Here is a 21,872-nt window from a genome sequence, read left to right as displayed (position 1 = left end):
TTAAAGAATACATCAGAAAGACACATTAATAAATTAGTGACATTTCTAAATAGATGACAAAAACATAGTCATTAAATCAGAAATATTGTGCTATACCCAGCCTATAGGGTTTACACACCCTGTCTACTAAGCTGCTGATCTACAATTTACCTTTTTAACCTATCAGAATAATTAAGTAGCTATTGAAGGACATGGTTATTGAAAATCTTCTAAAATTGATAAAATGGTATTTTCCTGATTGACAGTAAAATGCTCTCAGATGACCTGTAATTGTAAGAAACAGTTTTTCCTTTCAAAGAAGAGCACTGCTGAAAAGGAAAGATTTACAATGAATTGCATCTATCTACCAGGAGTCATTTTCTATGTGTACTTCTGTATTGTCTTTTATAAGTTGTTTATGCAGACTCTGGATTTGACATTGGATTTCTGGTTGACTGACATTTAGATTTCAAGATCTTTCCAAGATGGGGTACAGGGGGAATTCTAGGACGTGTCTGAAATACATAGAAGTAAGAGGAAGCCAATTTCCATCTGGGAAAATAGAAGCAGATAAAATAGCAATTGAGACCTGGGAAGATGATGTCTATAAAACTTGAATTGGGGTTTTGTGAAAATCATTATCTACATATGGATATGTCTACAGTAAGATCCCAGATAGAATGGTACCTCCCTACCTTGCAAGACAATGCAATTAAAAAGAAAAATAGTGAACCAAAACAAAGTCTATGTAGAAAGATATGGAAAAAAATTCTCAGGTCATAATATTAATTTTTAAAAAAAACTCAAGTAGTATATAAATATGTATGCTATGACCCCATGTGCTAAAATAAATCTCACCAATCTAAACAGACAAGAACACTGTTACTTGTATATGCAAAAACATATCAGATAACAAAAAACTCTTAGGTGCGGCTGCCTCTCAAGAACTTATATTGCAGGAACATAAAAAAGGGTCTTTGTATTTTAACCTAACATTTAAACATTCTGCTATATTTTACTATGAAATTGTAAATTTAAATTGAAAAAATAATCCAGTTAATCCCAAAGTTTCTATAGAAAGGAATGTTCCATTTTACATATACAAAATTAGAGAATATACCGTAAAGCAGCATGTACATTTACGTTACTGATTTAGTGAATATTTACTAAGGCCCAGGCTCTAAGTATGGATTGCATCCTATTTATTTTAATTCACAGAAAAACTCTGAAGTATATGTACTGTGATTGTTCCCATTTCATAGAAGTTGGGTGAGTTTTCAAGATTCACAAAGAGCTGGCATTCAAACCCAGACATCCTGACCCATGGTTAGCCTCCATGACTTTGCCTCCTCCATGGCATTTACCATGTTTTCAACATTACATTTATATTTGTAATGGTGTATTAATATAAGACTGTAAATTCCATGAACACAGGGATGATTTGTGTATTAAAAACCATTATGTACATCCCCCAGCACCTACTATAATGCCTAGCACATAGTAAGTGCTCAATAAATCTTTTTTGAAGGGATTAATAATTAAGTGCACGCTCCTTCCCATCCCCTCACCCCACCTCCTGCCCCCTGTCAGAGCTGGGAAGTTGAACTACATAACTGTTTTATGCCTCTTGGGGCTGTGAAACAAGCTGAATTCAAAAAAAGCCCACTGATTAATGACCCTGCCAAACCATACTCCTCATTTTGAGAAACTACTTGGTGCCCAAGTCTTTCTGCAACCTGAGACTTAAAGACTGGACACATGTTTTCCCTTTTCTTCTCTAATTCTCTAGTGACTATCCCACATAAAACTGATGCATTTTTCCATAAACCTTTCTAATTCTGTGCATGACTGAAAGATGGCAACATTTGAGAAAGCCAATGTTTGAGAAGTGAAGCCGTATAAACAGTTTGTCATGAACTATTTAGCTACTGGCATACACTAGGCAAACTACTCTAACTGACTTATTGTTGTAGTCATATGTGAATCGAGGCTTCAATCTACCTTTTCATTCTATTATTACTCTTAAGTGTTGAAGGGTATAAATAGGGTCTTTGATAAAGGAGAGATTGAATGAGTGAGGATGGGGGTCTTTGTGTCTGTGCATAGGTCTCTGTGAATCTCTGAGTGTTTACGTGTCCCTGTGTATAACACTCAAAAGAGGAAAGATATTTTTCTATGACAGAGAAGAAAACCGAATAAATAGATAAAATCCCCAAATCCCCAATCCTATTAGTGTTGGTATCATCAAAAGCTGTTTTTTATTCAACAAGGATGTGGCGATTATTCAATCAGGAAAGACAGTCTACTCAAGAAATAGTGCTGGGAAAACTGGATAGCTACGTGCAAAGGAATAATGGTGGACTCCTACTTCACAGCACACACAAAATAGCTCAAAATTGATCATATAGCTAAATGTAAGAGTTAAAACTAACAAGGCCCCTTGTTAGAACAGGGGCAGATAGAACAACCCAGCCTTGACCTGGCCCAGCTGCATTGTGTAGACCAGGAAATTACGTAGCCCAGAGTGGTGATGGAGAGGAGTCTGGGGGAGAGGCTGTGGGTGGGGTGTTCATCATCCAGATCCAGAAAGAAAAATTATAAAAGAGAAAAAATGTAGGATCTAAAACTATAAAAGTCTCAGGAGTAAATAAAAGTACCGTTGACAGAGGGGTTGGGGCACTGGCCACCCACATAGTTGAAAATCCGAGTATGACTTAAGTTGGCCCTCCACATACCAGCTTCCCTATTACAGCTGGAAAATACAGTTGATCCTTGAACAACGTACATTTAGGACCCTTGAAACATTCAGGTCGTAAATCTGCATTGTTCAAGGGTCAACTGTAAATACTTGAGACCCTGGGTTAGGCAATGGTTTCATAGATATCACCCCAAAAGCACAAACAACAAAAGAAAATATAAAGTGGACTTCAGCAAATTAAAAATTATGTGCTTCTAAAGTCACCATTAAGAAAGTGAAAACACAACCCACAAAATGGGAGATGTTTTGCAAATCCTATACATATTTTCTCTCCATGTACCATTCTAAAATATCTGTATTTTACATATAAGCTGCGCCATTAATAATAAACTGTAAACTATCTCCCCATGGACCATCAGAGGGAATGTGTGCCACTGCAGGAAACAACGTGATGGTAGATAGCGAAATGGCCACAAAGGCTGCCTTGCCCCCTGCAGTCACACCCTTGCAGCCTGCAATGTCCCATCAAGAGATGGGACTGTTTCTCCATCCTTTGAACCTGGGCTTGACCACGTGACTTGCTTTGTAGTTGAGACACAGCAGAGGCTGAAAAGCCTTGTACATGGGGACCTGCCCTCCTGACATTCTTGCAAACTTGAGACGACCATGTGAACCAAAATAAATGGTTATTGATTTAGGCCACCATGGTTTGAAGAGGTTCATCATGCTGCACAAATTCACAGACATAAGTGTTCTCTCACATTGTGTTTGCTTACAAAACAATAATTTTTATGTTCAGTAGTAAATCAGAGTGAAATGACCTCTGCTTTGGTTCAGTCTTGCCCAATTATTCTTCACTTGAAAAAAGAGTCTCAATGTTATTTTTTTTTTGGTAGGGTATTCGTGCTAGTCCTTTTGTGTGTGATATATACAGGGTGTGGAAAAAGTGGGTTTACAGCTGTGAGTATATGAAACACAGAGTTTATTCTTGTATTGTTATTTATCAATTATTGTATTATTTTCCACACGAACAACAGTACAAGCCCCTGTATACTGCATGTACATTAGCACTTAACTTCTATTTATGAATAATAGCATCATTTTTCTTTTGAATTAAGTATATCACAGTAAGTATAGTTATTTATGATTATTTATCATAGCAATGTTACCATCTTACCAGAGTTATTTACCAGATAGATCTTATATGTAAATAAATATCTTTAACTGGAAAATACGAATGATAAATTCAGGTGAAAGACAGATTTGGTTAAGTTCATAAAAGTGGCTCCTGGATAACCCAAGTTTAGAACCCAGTGGACTAGACCAGTGGTCGGCAAACTGCAGCTCAGCAAACCGCAGCTCGCGAGCCACATGTCGCTCTTTGGCCCCTTGAGTGTGGCTCTTCCACAAAATACCGGCTCTTCCACAAAATAATGACTTCTGCACATGGGCCACGATGTTTCAATTGCACTGTATGTGCGTGCCCGCACATGGTATTTTTTGGTAGAGCCACACTCAAAGGGCCAAAGAGCCCCATGTGGCTCGAGAGCCGCGGTTTGCCGACCATGGGACTAGACAATGCTCCTCAAACTTGAACATGCATACAGATCACCAAGGTATCTGGTTGAAATGTGGATTCTGTTTGAGAGAGGTCTGACGTGGGAAGAAGACTCCGCTTCTCTAATTATCCCTGAGCTGATGTTGATGCTGCTGGTTCCAGAGCAGCTCTGAGAAGCAAGCACGGGGAGAAAGTCAAACATCTGGCAATCTGTTAAAGCTGAGGGCAATCATGTACCAGCTGTGTGGTCTCGAGCACCTGGCTTCACCTCTCTGAAACCACCTTGTCATCTGTGAAAGGCAGGTGATGAGAGGACCCATCTCAGACTCCTGGGACAGGGTGAAATGCGATGGGACATGTAAGGCACGCAGGACACTACCAGCCATCAGGAAGGACTCGATTTCCACTTTGTTCTCCTTCATAGTTAATGACTTCCAAAGCAGTCCTTCAATGGAATTGCAGGTTAACAAAAGGGAAAGAGCTGGGCCACAGGACCTTCTGTTAGCTCAGATGGCACCATGTCACAACATTAAAAGTCATAGGATCTCAGAATCTCATTTCACCAATGCAATCACATTTGACGTTCTCACGTATGGTGTGAATATGTTTATGTCTCCTCAATGTCACTCAACATATAGTTAGAGCGGATGCTATGTGTTAGACACTGTTCTGACTCTGAGGATATGACAGTGAACAAAGCAAATAAAACTGAGTCCTCGCCAAGCCCACACCCTCCAGCCCTCTCAGTCTCCCAAACGGCTCACATGTTCTCACCCCTCCAGGCTGCTCTGAAAGAGAGGCTGCTGAGGGCCGCGTCTGGCCACTGTATGCTTACATGTCCCCACTGCCATCTTTTAAAGTTTGAGCTGGTATTAACATTTGTTAATGGGAGATTTCATATACATCTCTGCAACCCCAGCTTCTCTTGGAAATCTGGGAGATTTAGCAACACGGACCTAGAGTGCTGCAGATAAGCCAGCGACAGCTGAGTGTCCCCTCTGAGTGCTCCAGCTCCCCACAGCCCCCACCCTCCTGGGTGTCCCAGTTCCCCTGAGACAATTCCCTCACCTATATTCTGCTCTCCCCATATTCTCCTTCCCCGCCACTGAGTTAGTGAGCCCTAAGTGAACGGTATAGTCGCCAGTACTTATAAACATGGAAGTGGATTCTACCTTCTGATTCCAAGGATTTTTTCCTTGACCATAATGCAATAACTCTCTCCCAGGAGAGCAATTTAACCATTCCTTTGCCCTTCCTAAATCTAAAGCTGTCAAGTTTAGAATCTAAATCTGCTCAGAAAATTCACAGCTCCTGTACCTGCCATTCCTGTGGCTAACTGGCTCTAAGATGCACAATGGGGAGCTCTTTGTAGGAGCTTCTTATGAATTATTTTATGGATTTTTTTCTCTAAGTAATGGTGATGGCTTTGCAATTACACACCTATATTCTTTTGCCTGGTGTTCTATGGCTGTACAAAAAACTGCCACAAAATCCGTGGCATGAAACAACGCACATGTGTTTAGCTCTTAGTACTGTAGGTCTCGGTTCGTTACCACTGCTGGGTTCTGTCCAGTGACTTACAAGGCTAAAATTAAGGTGTCTGCTAGCCCTCCTTCCTTTATGGAGGCTCTGAGGAATTATCCACTTCCAAGGCTATTGGCCAGTTTTACTTCCTTATGGTCAAAGAGTCCAAGGGTTAAGGACCTGTTTCCTTGCGGGCTGGCCTCTGAGGACCACTCCCAGGTCCTAGATGCCACCCACACTCATTGCCACAAGCCCCCACCATCCTCAAGCCAGTGATGGAGAATCTCCCTTGTATGGAGTCACTCTCTCTGTCTCTCTCTTTGGTCCTGTTTAGGGGCTGATCTGATTAGAACAGCCCCACCCAAGATAAGTTCTCATTCTTAAAGTCAATTGGCCACCCAAGGTACTGGTAACCTAACTACAGAAGTGACATCCCATCATAGTCACAGTGCTGGGGTTATACGGGGTGTGTACACCAGGGGGCAGGAGTCTTGGGCCATCTTCGAGTTCTGCCTAGAATACCTAGTAACTGTCAGCGTGCACTTGTCATCTGTGTGCATTTCTCTTCTCAGGCTGGGAACCAAGGCCATGTCACAAGAAAAGTTAACTGGCTAGTAGGAAGGATAAACAGAAGTTAAAACCAGGGAGTTTATTTGTAACAATTCTCCTGTCCATCACTAAAGTAGTTCATTTCAATCTACCTCTAAGAATGCATGTACTCCACCAAATTCCAAATCTATACAAAATTTTTCTCTCCTTTAACTTACACTGAACCTTATGAACCTGGATGTCTAGAAAACTGACATTCTAGAAGGAGGGAAAGGAGATGAAAAACAAACATATACCTATTACCCAGAAAGACAAATGAAGTGTATTTAATGACAAGTATCCAAATAACAGCAGGGGCTAAAATTTTTCAGTTACATTATATTTTCTAATGTTTAAAATTACACTATATTTCCTAAATTCAATCCATTGAAATGCTTTTTCATTAGTTATTTGGAAGTTATGTAGAGGGAATACATACATAATCACACTAATATGTAAAGGGGAAGGGTAAATATAATTAAAAGCATACTTAATACATCCACAAGCACATGGCATATGAAGATGTGTTTAGCAGAAAAAAAAATGAAACTGTTTAAGAAATCTCCCAAAAATGTTTGGTTAGAGAGCAAAACAGTCTGACAGGTTTGGAAGAAGCAAAGTAAATAATAACAATAATAACAATCGCCAATTAATGAGAAATTACTACGTCCGTATTAAATCTCACCAAACTCGATAGGTGGAAATTTTTTACAGATGAGGATGCTGAGGCATAGAGTGGTTCCATGACTTATCCAGAGACATAAGGCAAGTAAACAAAGGAACATGACTTTACACTTGATTATCTGGGTCCAGGACCCTTCTTCTTAACTGCATCTGCCCGTGCATCCACCTGTGCTTCCACCCTGTGAAAGAGGCGTGCTTTCTCCACCGATTATATAGCACAAGGTGGTAGCCGAGCGCCTGTGCATTCTACTCAAACAGATCTGGCTCTCGTCCAAGGCCAAGAAGGGAGTGCAATGCTGCAGCCTGGCCAAGGCTATTTCTATAATTTGCATAAAGACACCCTATATACCAGCAACAGCTTTGTCCGAGGAAACCTAAACTCTCTTTAAAAAATAATCCAGGTATTCCTCTAACCCCTGTGTCTTTATTTAGAAGGGGAGAGAAAAACATAATTGATCCTTATTTCTTTTTTTTTTACACCTTTTCCATGGTCCTACATTTTGAAATCGAGAGATTATGCAAAGATGGGAACAAAGCAAAAGCTAACACTAAAAGCAAAGAAAGAAAACCACAGATTCCCTTTCCTATTGTAGAGAAGAAAGTGAGCCTTCCTCAAGGTCATAAGAAAAGACAAATCTGTAGTTCAATAACTGTAAAACTTTTTCATCAACTCCACCCAGCCAAAGTGGGGGTAGCATGGTACCGGAGTGTCACCAGCCACCAGTAGCAAAGACAGCAAGAAACCCAAGCTTAGCAATGATAGTAATAGGTCACTGGAGGTGGAGTTGGGGTGGGTGAGGAACACAGTATTACATCCTGACATTTGCACTACAGACACACTTGCTTTCAGTGACTCATTGCGACAACAAGGTTGGACAAGCCTACGTGTCAAGTGGCATTTATTCAATGATCGTTCCTGGTTGTTCAAGGCATGACCAAGGACTGGGACCATGCCAGGGCTCTCTGCGTGAAGAGGTGAGAGACTCCAACTATACTTTAATCAGTCCTCTTTATGTTCTTCTATGGTTCAATTTCAGCTCCAGTGTTCTGGTGGTCACATAGCAGAAAGCACAAATTATACATTTATTTTCTCAGAAAAACCTCCCTTGAATTTGATGTTTTGATCCCATGTTTGGAATCTTGGTTTTTACAAAGTTTTATAAAACTACATACTTTGACTTAAAATTGCCATGCACTGCAGTCAGAGTGCTTACACTTGCTTGAGATCAGACATAGGCCTCAAGGTCCTTGATTGCTCATAGTAGTCAGTGATCCCTCAGAACATGAAAGCAGGGTCTTAGTTTCAGCAACTTGGATATATGCCAACCCAGGTAATTATCCTCTGCCTACCTAATTTCCTCAGGCAATTTTAATTGAAAATGGTATTAACCTGTACTTCAGTTTTAATCTGCTCTGACTTAAATGTCCCTGTGTCCCGCTTCTTGCCTCCATCCGAAGCTAGCTGAAAAGGTTTCTTTTTGAAGCTTAAGCAGGAAAAAAAATTGTTTCTGAATCTCCCAAGGGGGAAAATATCAGATAAATATGAGCCATTTAATTAGTCTCAAATCAAGGTACTGAATACCATTGGCAGTGGTTGCAAGACGTCCTCCTTATTGCCTAACCTCATGAAAAGTTCTTTTGTGGGCAGAAACACAGAGGTTTTCTTGCTGAAAAACTGACCACAAAATGGGAGGGGGTAAGGTGGAAAGGGAGAAGGATACTGAGAGGATTTAACTCTCCTGAAATGATTTTAAAAGATTCTGTGCCCTTGTTCATTCCCAAATAACCTGATTTAGAGTTAGCAGAACAAAATGCACAATTTAACACAGGCATGCCCAAAAGTCAATGGAAATGCAAGGGAAATGTGCGTGTTGAATACTTGTAACGTAACATGCAATTACAACAAAAGCCACTCATGTAACTGAGTTATATACGGAATTTAAACTTTCCAGTAGCACCAGTATAAAAGTACAAAAGAAACATAGAATATTGCTAAGCAATAAAAAGAAAAGAACTGCTGCTAACACAACAAATTGGATGGCTCTCAAGGGAATTTTGATGAGTGAACAGAGCTAATCTCAAAAAGTTACACACTATATGATTCTATGTATATAGAATCTTGAAATGACAAAGTATACAGATGGATAACAGACTAGTAATTCTCAGGAGTTAGGGAGGTGAGAGAAGGAGGGAGGTGGCATGGGGGATTCTTGTGATGGCATTCTATATTTTGACTATGGTGATTATAAGAATCTATACAGGTGATTCATTGCAAAATTAATAACAAATCACTATTAAAGAGACTTCTGGTATCTTCTAAGAAATAATACTTAACAAGAGTTTCAATAGCTACATATTTTTAAATATATTTTTATTGATTTCAGAGAGGAAGGGAGGAGAGATAGAAACACCAATGATGAGAGAGAATCATTGATTAGCTGTCTGCTGCATGCCCCCCACCAGGCATCAATCCCGTAACCTGAGCATGTGCCCTGACCAGGAATCGAACTGTGCCCTCCTGGTTCAAATGTTGACACTCAAACCCTGAGCCACCCTGGCTGGGCCCAAGAGCTATATTATATAGTCTGGAATCAAGGATTACACTTTTTAACTATTTTTGAACCTTTGTAACTTTTTATATTCTCTCTTTCATTTTCTCATTACTCTATGGTGGTTAGAAGTAGAACCGTATATAAAAGCCTAAGCGACTAAAGGACCGAAGGCCCAAAGAACCAGTCCCTATGATGTGCACTGACCACCAGGGGACAGATGCTCAATGCACAGGGTCAGGCTCCCCCATCTGAATCAGGCCTGCAGGGATCAGGCTTCCTCCTTTTTGCTTTCGGCCTGATAAAGGCCAAAACCCGCTACTGACATCCCCTGAGGGGTCCCGGATTGAGAGAGGGTGCAGGCCAGGCCGAGGGACCCCACTGGTGCACGAATCCATGCACCGGGTCTCTAGTTATTAAAATAAAGAGGCTCATTTGGGAGCAGAGGTTGCTCTTCAGAACCATTTGAGACTCAATGTTCCTCCACAGACAGTTATGGAGGAGAAAGGAACAAGTGATAAGTACATGATAGCAGCTTTGAGAAAATACATAAAAATGAGGCCAAATCTCTTGGCACTCTGAAAAGTAAAGCAGGAGCAGACCTGGTTCTCAGACCAGGTCTAACAAGAAGCCCTGGGCTCACTCTCAAGCGACCAGCGCAATCTCCATCCCCCTTAGGAAGTGGGAACAGATGAGAAAACTATTCCCAAATGGAGCCTTAGGGAGTATAAAGAGAGTGGGTTTTGGAATGAGAGAGACCTATCTCTGAGAATACAGTCAATTAACCTCTCTTGGACCTAGTTTCCTTGTTTGCAAAGCAGCAAAATTATCTCCCTCACTCTTTGTTGTGAAGTTAAATGGAATAATACATGAAAAGTGCCTATCACATTCCTGCAATCGGGAGTGGGTGTTCAATTACAGTCTTCTCCCACTCCTTATTTCTGCACTCAAATAATCAAGCATGCAGAGAAAATGATCCGCGCAAATTAAACTAAGAGTATTAACATCAGAAACTCAAGAGCTATTGCTCTAGAGAAATGCCAGAGAGACAAACATTTCATCTTAATCTGTTGTGATTCACTTCTAATCTGCTGGTAGGAAGCTGGTTTCATGATCAATCTTGGTATATGTCACTCTTGAGACAGCTGCAGAAAGACAGGTACACCTAAGGCGAATGACCCAAAATAGTCTAGAAAAATGAAAACAAGTGGTTTCACTATGACTTTTTTTAAAAGAACCATTACATATTTGCATTCTTATAAAATATCAAATTTATCTTCCAGTCAGCAAGTGAGGATAGGAAAGGGAGTATGGTACAGCTTACATGAACCCATCAATGTCTGAAGTTCTCTTGGTATGAATTATGTAACTTTGATAGTGGTATTTACATTTGTCAGATATTTTTTTTGGCCACAACCAACTGGTCAACCATGTGTTCCATGAGAAATGACATCATAAATTGGCATACTGGAGCCCAGTACAGTGGGATACAGCAATAACTTGGTTTTTATTGATGGAACTAAACTCTGCAAACTCTTTAAGGCCCAGATTACAGCTACTGAAGCCAGGGCCTAAGACAGATACCATATTAAATAGAAGGGCTCCAGAAGCACAGTCTAGAGTAATTTGTATGGACAACAGCCTGCTCTGATTCTGTTTACTGTTCATTGCTATTGAGTGTGTGGTTTGTTTGTTTTTTAATTTAACTTTATTGTTGAAAGTATGTTTCCATTTTTCCCCCATTGATCCCTTCTAGCCCCCACTCACCCTCACCCCAGGCCTTCAGGACACTATTGTCTGTGTCCACGGGTCATGCATATCTGCATACAAGTTCTTTGGTTAATCTCTTGCCACCCATGCTCCCACCCCCACCTTCCCTCTGAGATTCAACAGGCTATTCCATGCTTCTATGTCTCTGGATCTATTTTGTTCATCTGTTTATTTTGTTCTTTAGATCCCACATATGAGTGAGATCATGTGATACTTGTCATTCTCTGACTGGCGTATTTCACTTAGCATAATACTCTCCAGGTCCATCCACGCTGCCTCAAAGGGTAAGAGATCCTGAAGAAACTAAAGCAGATAATTTATTTATATCTTTAACAAGGGGGACAAGTTCTCAGTCTTTGTTAGCAAATACCACCACTGTGCTGGGCTAATCAGCTGGGAGGGTCCTTCGGAGGCTATGAAACAGCTGGGAGAATATGGGAAGGTTTTCTGTCATTGCTACTTCTGACATCGCTGTCAAAGTCCATCATGCTATGAGCACTACCTAAAGTATGACAAAGTCTACTAGGAAACCACAGCAACTTGGTAAAATGAAAGGAGGAACTAAGACGCAGATGTGCTTACCCACCTAGAACATTCAGGTTCATCAATAACTGGACTCAGAGACACAACTGGTTTTAATAATCGATTAAAGAATCAGTCAATAAAAATTAACTAATTAATTTAAGAAAATTAATTCCCTGTTATTATTATTATTATTCACATATAGTTAAATTCACTCTTTCTTGATGTACAGTTCTATGAGGTTTGACAAATGCATACAGTCATGTAATGACTACACAATTAAGAAATAAAACAGCCCTAGCTGGTTTGGCTCAATGGATAGAGTGTCAGCCTGAGGACTGAGGGGTCCTGGGTTCGATTCCAGCCAAGGGCACATGCCTGGGTTGCAGGCTTGATCCCCAGTGGGGGGTGTGCAGATGGCAGCCAATCAATGATTCTCTCTCATCATTGATGTTTCTCTCTCCCCCTCTCCTTTCCTTTCAAAAATCAATAAAATATATATTTTTTAAAAAGATATAAAACAGTCCCATTGCCCTAACCGGTTTGGCTCAGTGGACAGAGCGTTGGACTGCGAACTGAAGGGTCCCAGGTTCGATTCCGGTCAAGGGCATGTACCTTGGTTACAGGCACATCCCCAGTAGAGGGTGTGTAGAAGGCAGCTGATCGATGTTTCTCTCTCATTGGTGTTTCTAGCTCTCTATCCCTCTCTCTCTCCTTTCCTCTCTGTAAAAAATCAATAAAATATAATTTAAAAAAAAACAGTCCCATTACCACCAAAACCTTTTCATGCTGCTCCTTTGTAGTCAGCCCTTCCTCCCAATCCCACACAACCACTGATCTGCTTTCTGTTCCTAATATACTGTCCTAAGTGTGTGAAGTCATACATCATGTAGCTTTTTAAATTTGATTCTGGCTTCTTTCACTTAGCATAGTACATTTTGTGACCTATCTCTATTGATCAATAACTCATCTGTTTTAACTACTAAGTAGTATTTCATTGTATGGATGTACCACAGTTTTTTGTTGTTGTTTTTTTTTCATTTCTCAGTTGAAGGACATCTGGTTGTTTCTAGTTTCTGATGACTATAAATCTTAGTGTACAGATTTTGGTGTGTACATAAGTTTTCATTTCCTAGGAGTGGGATTGCTGGGTTAGATGTTAAGTGTATCTTTAATATTTCATCCAAAATGGCTGCAGCATTTGGCATTCCCAAGAGCAATAAACGAGAATTCCAGTTGCTCTGCATCTTCTCACTGGAACAATCAGTAATTTTTCTTATTTTTATTTTAGCCAATCTAATGGAAAATGGCAGTATCTTATTGTGATTTTAAAATTATGAATCTTCAAGATCTATCAGATTTCAGAGTAATACTTATTTATACCTTTAAGTTAATAAAATATTGTTTTCCTTTTAGAGATATTTCAACAAGTCCAGACAGCTAAGTAAGGTCATTGTTATAACACACAGGAGATCTTCTGATACTAGAAGTAATGTTCCTTCTACAAGTTTGCATGTATGTATCTGATATCTATAAATCATAATACACCAATAATAATAATAATAATAGATTCCAACTTAACAATAGATAATAACTCTCTAATACATTATTTTCGTTAATGTAAAAATAAATTATTGATAATTCACACATATATACAGTTGTCTATTTACTACATACAGACACATATTTCATTATAAAATGCAGTTTGTCAAGCATATTGATAGTTTAAATTTGATCACAAAAGGAGGAGTATCTAATATTTTACAAAAATTATACTCAAAATTATACCAGCAATATGACATATTCACTGTTTCTATTTTTTTAAAAAAACTTAAGATATGGTTTAGAATTTTTAGCATGTCTACTTTTTACCATTCTGTTGTAATATTTACTTATCTTCTAATGCCAAGATTAATTTTATGCATTCCTTCTCTATGTGCATAGGTGGAACAGGAAATTAAATGTCTTCCATGAAAAATAGCTGTTTTTCTCATTCAATAAACATTTTCACAATTTTAGCAAGCTGGAGAAAGGTGGTTTCTATTTTAGATAGTGGTCTCAGGAGGGGTCTCTTTAATTAAGTAACATATAAACAAAGACCCGAGGGAAGTGAGGAAGTAAGTCTTGTGAAGATCTGGAAGAAGAGGATTACAGGAAGAAGGAATAGCAGGTGCAAAGGCCCTGAGAGGGGCATAAGTTTTACCAGGTTGAAGAGATCAGTGTGGCTGGAGCTCAGCAGAGTTCACTAGGAGATGAACTCAGAAAAAGAGAGGCAGATCATGTCGACATTGACTGAATCTAATTCTGTTATATGGGAAGCGATTAGAGCACTTTAAGTAGTAGTTACATAGTCTGACCTAAGTTTTAAAAGAATACTTTGCTACACGGTGAACCAACTGTAGCAGGTCAAGAGAGAAGCAGAGAAACCAATTAACAGGCTACTACAAGAATACAGATGAGAGATGATGGTGGCTTGATTTAAAAAAAATTATTGATTTCAGAGAGGAAGGGAGAGGGAGAGAGAGATAGAAACATTAATGATGAGAGATAATCACTGATCAGCTACCTTCTGCATGCCCCACACCAGGAATTGAACCTGGTTCATAGGTCAGTGCTCAACCACTGAGCCATGCCAGCCAGGCAGATAGACGGTGGCTTGATTGATGCGGGAAACAGCTGACATTGGGGAAAGTGGTAGGATTCCGTACATATTCTAAACATAGAGGCACTAGGATAGGCTGATGGGCTCCATGTGGAATGTAGAAAAAGAAATGATGTCAAATTTGAAAATTAGCATCATAAAGGTTAAAGAAACAAAATCTGAAAAACAATGAATAGTTTCATTCCAACAAGGATCTTTAAGAAACTGAACCACCGTAACTGTAATTGCACTTTCCGCAAGCTGGCATCCAATTTTTGAGAGTCAAGTGAAGATAGGAAAGTGAGACTGCCACTTCCAATAACTAACTTTTGGAACACTTGCTGCCATCAGTCACTGAGGGCATGTCATTGAGAATTCTGAATAAAGATTAAAGTCAGAATGCCAGTCTTTCTCTTATACTCTTCATGATTTTTAGGTAATATATTCCATCTCAGCTATTGTAGCTATTGGACAGGAATGATCCAGAAGAATGGATTGACAACAGATAAACAAGATGACTGAAATGTAAATAGATGAGGATTGATGCAGTAGAGAGCATAAACCAGGATGCAAGAAGAGATAAAATTCAAAATAGTAAATTATAATTTCAGGTTTCATATACTCTATCAATTGTCTGAAACAATAAAATCTGAACAACCTGGGGCTTAGAGTATAATTTTTTTTTCATTTCTCTTAAAAGTTAAGAATACTGTCAAGATGAAAACCACTTGTTATGGAGATTACCTAAAGATTCAAGACTGAGAGTAATAATTTTAAAGAAATTCAAGACAGTTTTGAAGGACTAGAGAGATGAAAATTGTAAATGGCACTGCACAATTTCCCCCTACATTTCAGTGTCCTACCATCTAAGACCCAAGGGTGAGAGAAGCAGTCAATGTCAGGCTAACATGTTCCTCAGGGTTCCATAAGTGATGGGGACACGGAAAAAGCCAGTTTGGAGTCAAATACTCAGAATATTGTCCTTTAGATTTTTTCTCATTACCTTACATGTGGTATTTCCACACCTTACTAGTATTTAATAAATTAGTACTGAAAGAAAGAAAGGAAGGAAAGGAGGAAGGGAGGGAGGGAAAGAAAGAAAAGAAAAGAAAAGAAAAGAAAAGAAAAGAAAAGAAAAGAAAAGAAAAGAAAAGAAAAGGAAGGGAAGGGAAGGGAAGGGAAGGGAAGGGAAGGGAAGGGAAGGGAAGGGAAGGGAAGGGAAGGGAAGGGAAGGGAAGGGAAGGGAAGGGAAGGGAAGGGAAGGGAAGGGAAGGGAAGGGAAGGGAAGCATTCCACCACTGTTACCCCAGGAAAACCTTAGGATGGGAATTTATACATTGGGCAGAGGAGGAAGGTAACCACATCTCTATTTTTGCAATCAAGGCAGACCCAATCAATGTACTTCCCTAGTTATAATTCTGGGGGGGTTGTAAAGGTGACTTGCTGTTACAATCCTAAAACCTATAGAATTAAAAGAAACAGACAAAAAAAGAGAGTAGAAACTATTTTGGAATTTCTTAAGAAATTTAAAGTATTGCAACATTTAGGCCCTAGACTGTTTGGCTCAGTAGACAGAGCATCCTCCTGCAGACTGAAGGGTCCCCGGTTCAATTCCAGTCACGGGCGCATGCCTGGGTTGCAGGCTCGATCTCCAGTGAGGGTGTGCAGGAGGCAGCCGATCAATGAGTCTCTCTCATCATTGATGTTTCTATCTCTCTCTCCCTCTCCATTCCTCTCTGATATCAATAGAAATATATTTTTAAAAAATCAAATAAAGTACTGCAACATTTAGTAATACTTATTCAAGAGTCCAACAGGTAATATACACCCCTGCCCCACCCTACACCACATGAGTATAGACAAGTCAGGCCGAAGCCCCTTTGAAATCCTATGTTCTCCTGTGAAATAATACATGATGCCCCTCTCAGAGGATTTACCAAAGGCTGAATGAGAGTTAATATAAAGCCTTGTACTACTTCTGTAGATGGCCTTCAAAAAAGAGGAATACAATGTTAAATCAAAATTCGGGAACACAGTAATATGCTGGTGAAAGAATTCATAGGCCGTCCTTCAATTCCAATTTATCGACACGCCATCCCCTCTATTTGCCGTGATTTGAGTGCAATGTTAATCATTCCCATCTCTGGAGCTGAGATAATCTAAGGACAAATGAGTGACCAAAAATATCCCATTAATATGACTACTCAGCCACATCACAGTATTCATCCTAAGTTGAAAACCATAACTCTATTTAATAGCACAAAGCCCTCCATTTATTTGCATCTTACGAGCAATCATTCATGAGACTGAAGCAGCTGGCTTAATCATCTTTCCCTTATTGAATTTACCATTCTCTCTCACATTAGTTCTGCTGTAGAAACAGGACCGCAGTTCCCTTTCAGTAACTTCTGACAACTTAGAATCAGAAAGAATACATTTACTTTGCTGACTCCCTGTATTCAACAAAGAAAGAGAACCAGTAAACGTAACACCATTTAACTGATGCAAACCTACCTTCTCTTTCTTCCATTGTTACAGCAACATGTTGACCCAAAGTGCACTCTGTGTTTTTCCCTTTGTTTCAATATTATTTTACTGTGTTTGTTTCAAGAGGGGAAGAATGTGTTTTAGAGACAAATACCCCTGCCTTTTAGATAATAGCTGCCAAATGTTGACCTAGAACAACATTAAGAAAAATCTTAATATAAACAATGTAAAAATTTTGAGACTATACCTGGGAGAATTAACATGTTTTCCATGAGAACACAGTTAACTTGCAAGATCAGGGTCCCTTTTGCTGAGAAAGGACAACAGCACTCAGGTCAGGGAGCTACCCTAAGCTAGTACAAATCTCTTTAGTTTCTGTTTTGAGACAGGGAAATTTAATGATTTAAACCTCCTCCAGGAAATTCCTATAAAGATGCCAGTGCAGTCTAGACCACCGCTAGCCTATAGAACATGGGTGGGCAACCCCTGGCACGCGTGCCAAACATGGCCCGCCAGTAACTTTTGCTGGCACGCGAAACCCTCTCTTATAATCTTCCATTTACAATTTTTTTCTTAATATAGACTTTTTTATTTTTCAGATAAATTCAGTGTAGGTGTATCTTAGATAAATAAATAATTTTACATAACAAGTTATCTTAAAGACCATAGACATGGATTGACGAATGAGGGGAAGAGCAATTTCTATGCCTCTGCCTTAACTCTCCCTGCCTTCCTAGATTCGACCATTGTTTTGGTTTCATCCACATACGCTTGTGAATCTTTGTTCTCAGTGATGAATTTTGTTAAGTCTCATAATAGGAGTAGCCTGACGGATGAAAGTAGTAGCTTGTGCATATCTCTGAAGGTCATGAAATATAAACCTGATGTAGAATCTCTGTCATCAGTGATGCAGCAGCAAAAGTCCCACTGATAATATCAAACGGAGTCATAAAGTTTTCTGTCGGACTATCAGTATACATGTATACATTAAAAAATACATGTATTTTTCATCATCATATACTGTGTTTTTGTCGCTCGAATGAATTTTATTATTTCTTCAAGGTTCTTCACATACATACACCTTAAGAGATATCAAGTAGGCGTAACATGTTCTCAAAAAATTAGGGTTGGCACGCAGAAGAATTTTGAGTCAGAGATTTTGCTGGTTTTGGCACGCACTCACAAAAAGGTTGCCCACCCCTGCTATAGAAGTAAACTGTGAGACACTGTGTAATTTAAATTTCTTTTAGTTGCCACACTGGAAAGGTAAAAACAGGTCTAATTAATTTTAATAGTATGTATTCTTTAACCCAATAATCTAAAATATTATCATTTTAACAAGTATTCCATATACAAAAATTATTAATAAGGTAATTTACTTATTTCAATACTAAGCCTTCAAATTCCAGTGTATATTTTACACTGCATAGCCACAGGTGGTGAGTGGCTCCCATACTGGACAACACAGGTCCTAGGGCAGGTCCTAGAGAGAATCTGAGGAACTGATTAGGGTCCTCAATGAGTTGTCAGTGGGCAATAGCAAACTCTGCTCAAGGTGATCGAAAGAAAAATAATTGAAGAGGTGCATGCAGTCCTTGGCCTGAAAGCAGGAGGAATTCTGTACGCTTTTCTAATCATCAGAACTTACTCCCCTCTAATCATTACAGTCGCAGGTATTTCACCCGTTACCTCTATGTGCCAAAAGCTCTGCAAGTAAACATTCTGTCACTTTTTTAAAAAAATGTTAATTTACAGCTGTCCTACTATTCTGAGCATCTTGCTTTCTTCATATCTTGTATTCTCTACAACCTACATTCTTTGTTGCTATATCCAATTGATGAAATTCAAGTTTAAATTCAATTCAGAACGCCAGCTCTCACCTTGATATCTAATCATGACTATTACGCCAGATTACCTTTCTAAAATAACTCCTCCACTTACTGAAAACCTATCTACCGAACATTCTGCTAGATCTTTCATGAACATCATCTCCAACTCACCAAACCTAGATATTATTACCCTCATGACAGTAAACTGATGCTTGAATAGGTTTATAACCTAGGAAGGTCATAGGAGTAGCTCTGTGTAGTCCTCACCTCTATGACTTTCTACAACCCTTCTTTGCCTTTGTTTAATAATAACAGCCAAAGTCCTTTTATTATTAAAGCGCCCACACCAATGCGAGCAGCTTTGCATAGGCTGAATTCTGAACACCAGGTTCTACTTCATTCCTCTGGGAACAGAAAGCAGCAACAAATAAGAACCATCTGTCACTATTGAGCTTGAAGAAGCAAAACAAACTTTTCTCCACCTAAAGTCCAAGATAAAGAAATTCACTGAGTACAACCCACATTACATAATCCTCCCACCCAGGTGTCCACTTACATGCCCAATAGTTGTTTTCATTGCTAATTAGAGGTCAACCCTAATAATAAGGCCTTCCTCTTCCATTCTCTGGGCACTGTGGTCCCCAAAGTCATTAGTGCAAACTTGTTTCAATTGCTTTTGATTCTGTCGGCACACAGATTTCTCTGTAGGGAGCAGGAGCTATTCCAAGCTCCTGTTCCCTTTCCATAGACTGTTGCTAAGGAGAAGAGAATCCTGCCACTGTAATTACTACCTGAAATTCTTCTGTAATCTCTACCAGCACTTTCTTTAACATCAAGTGCCCCTTACTGCTCAAAACTATAACCTTGGTTTGCGCACCTCTGAGCAAGACTCAGCAGCTTCCATTTGAAGTCATGAACATCTGGTGCCCTCTACTACAACTACAAATTCAGTTACTTGAGGGGCCTCCAAGCTTCAAGATAACTAGATCCAGGAAGAGAAGTAGCAGTGCAGATATTCTCAAACCAGACTGAGAAAACAACAGACTTCCTCCTTTGCCATAGCTCTCCATTTCATCCAATTCTGGGAAGATAGCTGGTCAGCAGTCTTGTCGGTAGGAAAAAGGTTTTCCAGCCCTGGCTGGCTTGGTTCAGTGGATAGAGCGTCGGCTGGCGGACTGAAGGGTCCCAGGTTCAATTCCGGCCAAGGGCACATGCCTGGGTTGCGGGCTCGTTCCCTGGTGGGGGATGTGCAGGAGGCAGCCAATCAATGATTCTCTCTCATCATTGATGTTTCTCTCTCTCTCCTTCTCCCTTCCTCTCTGAAGTCAATAAAGAAATATATTTTTTTAAAAAGAAAAAAGAAAAAGAAAAAGGTTTTCCAATTCACAAAAATTTTCAGGTTAACTTACTTCTACAATCTCCTTTTTATAAGCATTCAACCTCAGCCCCAGGTATAGCTTTGCCCCAGAGTCAAGCAAGAGACATCCTAAAGCAAGCTAAGATCTGGCTCCTCAAACCAGCAGCCTCAGCACCAGCTGGAAGCTTGTTAGAAATACAGCATCTGCATTTTCACATGATCCCAGGTGACTGGTATCCACATTTTAGTGTGAGAAGCCTGGTTAACAGGCTGAATCGAACCTGATTTATTACATCATAAACAAGCAGTCAATTAATACAAATTAAAATTGTTCATGTAATTTCAATCATGCTAGGAATTGTTGGGGTCTGTTTTTAACCTGGAACTGGACTGAGAATAAAATGGTTTTCAAAGAAAAAACAACTTTATTATTTTATCTTTTAAGTATATTTTTATTGACTTCATAGAGGAAGGGAGAGGGAAAGAGAGATAGAAACATTAATGATAAGAGAGAATTATTGATCCGTTGCCTCCTGCATGCCCCACAGGGGACCAATCCTGCAACCCGGGTATATGCCCTGACCGGGAATCAAACTGTGACCTCCTGATTCATAGGTCAATGCTCAACCATGGAGCCATACCTGCAGGGAAAAAACAACTTTCTTAATGTGGTCCTAGGATCCTGCCATATCTTCACTTACTGACGTGCAAGTTTATACTCTGAGACCTGGAACGTGTACAGAGAGACATTAACTACTAAAAGCTAGTTGCAAATGAGCTTGAGGACAATGAATTAAGTAACTGCCTAGCAGGCAAGCAAACGTGTTCTCATAATTAATAAGCCCTATGAATTTTCCTTTTATAATCACTGCAAACTCTATTAGAATGACTTATGAGAGATACAGTTTTATCATATAAGTACATCAATTTGAAATGAAGTAAGGAAATGAGAAAATTTGTGGATCTTAAAGCAAAATGAAACTTTTTTTTTTTTTCAATATTTCCAGAGTTCACTCTTCAGCAGTTTTGTACTGGAGATAGATTTATAAAATGTAAACATTTTAATAACAATGTCTCTGTGTTGATTAGACGAAAAAAGTCATTTTGGAGTCACTTTATCATGAACAACACTCTTCATCTTGTTGTTTCAATGAATAAGTGAGAATCATTTGCTCTAATGTAAAAAATTTTATTTTACTCCACAATCCTACTGAAGGCAGTTATTTCTTTTACTTATCATCATTCAGTTGTTTAAAAACCTGAAGAAATATCAATAACAATGAACATACATAAACAGAGTAATATATAATTTCCACTTTTGTTTAAAAAAAGGCAATTTATGCTTAAGGACACTATTTTCCACACTTTAAAGAAGACATGATTTTGCTTTTTGAAAATTTTAATATTATGATTATTAAAGGTCTATGACTGAGGAAACCCATAATATAGATGAAGAGATGACAATATTCAAACAGAGACTGTTGCCCAACTGGTGTGCTTGAGTGTTGATCCATGAACCAGGAGATCACATTTCAATTCCTGGTCAGAGCACATGCCCGGGTTGCGAGCTCGATCCCCAGTGTGAGGCATACAGGAGGCAGCTGATCAATGATTCTCATCATCGATGTTTCTATCCCTCTCTCCCTCTCCTTTCCTCTCTCTGAAATCAGTAAATAATAAATAAAT

This window comes from Myotis lucifugus, unplaced genomic scaffold (genome assembly GCF_000147115.1).
Source record: "Myotis lucifugus unplaced genomic scaffold, Myoluc2.0 scaffold_42, whole genome shotgun sequence".
Classification (NCBI taxonomy): Eukaryota; Metazoa; Chordata; class Mammalia; order Chiroptera; family Vespertilionidae; genus Myotis; species Myotis lucifugus.
The sequence above is the reverse complement of the archived record's forward strand: the minus strand, read 5'-3'. Positions refer to the sequence as shown.